Source organism: Triticum aestivum, chromosome 7D, assembly GCF_018294505.1.
Source record: "Triticum aestivum cultivar Chinese Spring chromosome 7D, IWGSC CS RefSeq v2.1, whole genome shotgun sequence".
Lineage (NCBI taxonomy): Eukaryota > Viridiplantae > Streptophyta > Magnoliopsida > Poales > Poaceae > Triticum > Triticum aestivum.
Genome location: NC_057814.1, coordinates 56,562,466 through 56,567,193, shown reverse-complemented (window position 1 = coordinate 56,567,193; position 4,728 = coordinate 56,562,466). Strand labels below are relative to the sequence as shown.

The following is a 4,728-nucleotide window of genomic DNA, read 5'->3' as shown; positions in this document are numbered from 1 at the left end:
TATTTACAGGTTTGCCGTCCGATACAGGCCGAAGCCCTATCCTCCACCGCCGCGTCTCACCCATTCCGCACTCCGTTTCTCATCGTCGGTGAGAAATCAGCCCCCCTTCCCCCATCCGCGACGATGTGGAGCTCTGGCCGGCGCGGTGGCGGCGATGACCCGGAGCGCAAAGATTGCTTCACCTCCGACGCGGCGCGCAAGCGCGCGGTCAAGCGGTACACCAGGTATGGGTTGCTGGCTCCCTCCTCCGCCGCAAGACGGAGGAGTACGACCTCCGCCATGCGAGGCACTCCGACGCGGGGAGCTCTTCGGGCGCGGGGAGCACTTCCGATGCGGGGCTGCTGCCCGTGAAGAGGGAGAGGGACTCTGGCGACCTCCTCCCCGTCAAGATCGAGCCGGGGGAGGAGCGCCCGGGCGGCCGCGGCGTCATCGGGACGAAGGACTACCTTGTCGGGTCCCTGCTTTCTTGACCCTTATATCGCGTTTACAGTTCTCGAGTATAAGGGGTCTGCTAGTGTTGCTCTTAAAACGATAACTAGAAAAGCCTTTCAAACATTTAGGAATCTTGGGAACAAATTTACATGCCCATCTTCGATATCATTTTATATTTTTTTTTGAACCTTATCATTTTATAATGTTGACAGGAGAACTGTCAAATCCATTGATTAAAAAAGGATATTACAAGAAGACCTCGGAGAGATAATGCATCGCATAAAGACATGTGTAAAAAACAAAGAGGCTGCTCGGTTTCGGAGGAAAACCGGGCAAAAACCTAAAACAAAGGCTAGCTAGATTAGACCTAAAGCACCACAATACATACAAAGCGACGGAAGGCTAACACACCGAACTAGGTACTCGAGCGCCTACAAAGCTACCAAAGTGCACACCGAAAACTGTTGTATTGATCTGCTCCGCCTCCTCCCTTGAAGGGAGGTAGGTGTGGTCGTAGGCGCCGTCCTCGTGCACGGCTTCCTTCGTCGACTGCTCATCCTCCTCCATCACCTTGCCCCTCCTCCTCTTCATCGCCCCCCTCCTCCTCTTCATCGGCTTCCTCGGCCATGGCTACTGCGAGCTGCACCGCCTCTGGCTCGTCATTGTAGTCATCATCCGAGGATGACATCCGGCACAGCAACACCCCACTGCTCTACCCGCTGCAGGCAGCGAGCCATGGCCATTCGAACAGTGATGACAAAATTGGGTGGTGGCGACGGTGATTTGGGAGAAATAGGGCGGCCAAGAAGGATTTAGGGTTTGGTGTGGCACCGACGGGGTTTATACTGGCGTGGGCTGGTTCAGTTTGGCATCTTGCCGCCGGTTGAGCCATTTTCTCGATGAGAGGAGATTTGAGGAGAATGGGTATGACGTGCTCAAATTTGAGCAGAGAAGGCATAGGGTTAACTCAAAATTTTGAGGAGTTATAGTTATAGGGCTTCCGTTAGCTACGGTTTGACTCCCCAAATGATGCCAACATGAGGAGTTACAAAATTTAAAGATTCTGTGAGAGATGCCTTTAGTCTTATATCACAGCAAAAGACTTGCGCATTACAATGCATCCTGTTAAAAATCATCCATAATACCAGCAAAAACAAATCATCCATAATACTTGAAAATGCAAAACATCTCTATCATCATACTAATACAGAATCTAACATCATACAAGAAAATTTTGATGAAAGGAGAACACACCCTCCAATTTAATTAAAATAAAACTAATGATACAGCGGCCCGCGTTTAAAAGTTCAGGCAACAGCAGTTACAACGCTACACTAGGACAGGATCACTAAGTTCAGCCACCACAAGACAGAACAACAGCCACCAGGTAGAACACATCACTCATCAAACTGAACCTACCAGCCTACCAACACAGAAACTAACACTACGAATCTCTACCATCCATCAACAACTCACCTGTCGCTGTGAGGACGAAGCCCTTCCAACTTCCATCTCAGATACATTATCCAACAATTACTCTGAGGATCAGTGATTAAGAGGCTTGGTCACACAGCTTCAGGAGGGAAAAACCATGTCGGACGCCACTGGACAGCATGACGTGGCGGTACCGCTGCAGTCCCCGACATCAGTGGCATGAATGTCTGATTCCTAATGTTATAAACACCGGCATCACGAAGAGGATTTGCAGAATGCTTTGGCCAGGAATAGTCACACATGAAGTAGATGCAGTCCTCTTGGTATCCACTGCATTCTCCAGCGCGCAGGGACTTGGAGCTATGCTGGCCAAGAAAGAGCGCATGGCCATCCAAATCATTTACTGTTCTCCATCCAGCTGGATCGGTGCCCAAATCTGCCTCAAAAGCCCCAAGTGCAACAGTACGGTTATGCTCGAAAAAGTCATCACTTGTTGAACGGGCAATAGGATGAATCCACCGTTTCACCATCAACAGTCTATCGCCACATTCAACTAGATACCCCCTTATCATATACGCCTTCTCTTCCGACAACGATTGAGGTATTCCACCTAACTCACCCATAGTCAATTATACACTCCATGGATGAAATACCAAGGTCCTTGTCTAATTCAAAGATGAATAGTTGGTCAAACCCCCCCCCCAGCCCGTACAGCTTGCCATCAAAGAACGCAACACTACAGAGGAGCTTTGCTGGATGCTTATCATCTCTGAATGAGTCAGTGACAATCGGTGGTTGACTAATACAAAGTGTACCCCAGTTACCATCATCCATGATCAGTGCACCAAGTAGGGAACAGGGTGACGAGTCAAGTGAAAAGGGCACCACCAAGTTGTGGAAAATTGGGTTAATTCGGGGTTCGGGATCATATATCTCACGCTTCCATACCTTTGCTAGCTTAGGAAGCTGCAACCTGGTCTTGGAGAAAGGGTTCATCAAGTAGCACACACCATCATTGTGCATGAGGAATAGCAAGTTGTCAATGGAGCCCTGGCAAGACACACCTTCCGGTAAAGATATGTGGTGAATTTCACCGCTTGGAATGCTGAGGAAGGTGCCATCAGGGAGAGTGAGCCACAGGAATGGGAGAGGAAGGGTCTGCAACCTGCTATTAGAGCGCCATGGGTGGCAGACAGCTCTCAAATGAACACGGTCAGCTAGGGAAGGGAGGCGCTTGAGAACAAGTCCCAGGAGTTCTGGCGGAAGATCTGACCAAGGGCGAAATTCCGCAGCCTCCATCATGCAAGTCTACAAGAGAAGACATATGATTCGTAATTAGAAAGAGTTAAAACTGCAACTAGCAATACATATGCTTCCTGTACCATTTTAAGGCTAAATTTCATCAGCTCTATTTGATAAGAAAGCTGCAGAAGTTCAAAGTATCATCAAAATATGAAGATGCGGGGGAACCATAAATACATCATGCAGAAATAAACTAGTGAAAGTACATTTGCCAAGTCACTTTAGCCTTGCTCTATGCATATATGCTCATTGCACTTGGTAACAACAGTTTGCAGTAAACAGTACAATAAGCACCATTTTGTTGGCATCATAATTCATAAGTATTAACTCCAAGGAAGATTAGATAGTGTACTAGGCACTCATTTTTCAAGATTCATTGATTCTCTTCCTCTGACTAGAAATCATGAGCATCATTAGTATACTAACTATGAGAGAGCAGTGTTCCCAATGTCTCATGTGCTATATCCCAGCGGCAATGACCCAGTCACTGCACTTACTCCATTTTCATTTTATTTAGAAGAAAAGGCTGGTCTATTCAGTAAAATTATGTAGAGAAAAAGAAGTGACATCTTGTTCAAGTACAAGCTGAAAGCCTGAAACAATGGCTGGGCATCACAGGAAAGTGTAATACTGAACAAATATTTGCTGTTTTACATCAGCTTATTACCAAGCATAGACTAAAAGAAAACAAATTTTGGTTAGCCAAAGTAACATTTGTGATTTAGGCCTAATAGATGAATAGTAGCAGTGATTTTTTTTTTTGCTAAAATGGGTGTTTTTGATGGATTGGCCCACCCAACAAGGTTGAACAATACTCGGCCCTCCTCATCCTATTTTTCTGGCTCCGCCACTGAAAGAGGTGTCATTTTTCTTTCTTATCAAGAGTATATGCTGAAAGAGTGATATGCGTTGCATCAGAACCAAGAGCGACAGGTGTTCCTTCCTTTAGTGTATAATAAATTCATACACATTTCTACTAGGCATAGATCTACTCATTAACTGAAACAATTTTGGTAGAAAAACAAATAGGGATTTGCAAAAGAGGTGCCATTTTATATTTTCTTCAAGAACGGGAGAGTGTGAGATATTGAGAGGTCCGGATCAGAGCCAAACATTCCTGAACATTTCTAGTTCACACCAGGTAAAAAAACCACCAAGCATAGATCTACTAGAAGAAACAATGGTGGTCAGGCAAAGCATCAGTCCGCCCAGCCCGATCTACTGGAAGAAACCCCTCACAAGATGGAGAGTGCGAAGGCGGTAGGGCTTACAGCTTACTGCTGAGTCTTGTTGCCTCGTCGGCGAGCCGGTGGATGGCGGGGAACAGATTCGGCCTCCAGCAGATGAGGTGGGGCGGGAGGCTGCTAGTCACACGCAAGTCTCAAATCGCCGGAGAAGTAGGGATTGGAACCTGACCATGGGAGGGGAGAGAACCGGGGAAGCCCGATGGGAAGAGGACAGAGTAAGACCCTGCTCACATCAACTCTAGCACACCCGTATAAACGCACAAATGGTAAAAGTCCGGCGACTATACGAGTTTGATCCGGTTTTTGGGTCAGA

The 4,728-nt window shown here is 47.0% G+C and overlaps 1 protein-coding gene and 1 long non-coding RNA gene across 2 annotated transcripts in view; both read right to left on the bottom strand.

Moving 5' to 3' along the window:
- LOC123165504 (uncharacterized) overlaps window positions 1–4,728 on the bottom strand; it is a 19,817-nt gene that overhangs the window by 10,331 nt on the left and 4,758 nt on the right. The gene's annotated exons all lie outside the window — the stretch shown is intronic.
- Window positions 1,556–4,686, bottom strand: LOC123165506 (uncharacterized). Its single transcript, XR_006483020.1, has 2 exons — window positions 4,440–4,686; window positions 1,556–3,174 (listed from the first exon to the last, which is right to left on the bottom strand). It is a non-coding gene; the product is annotated as an uncharacterized lncRNA (long non-coding RNA).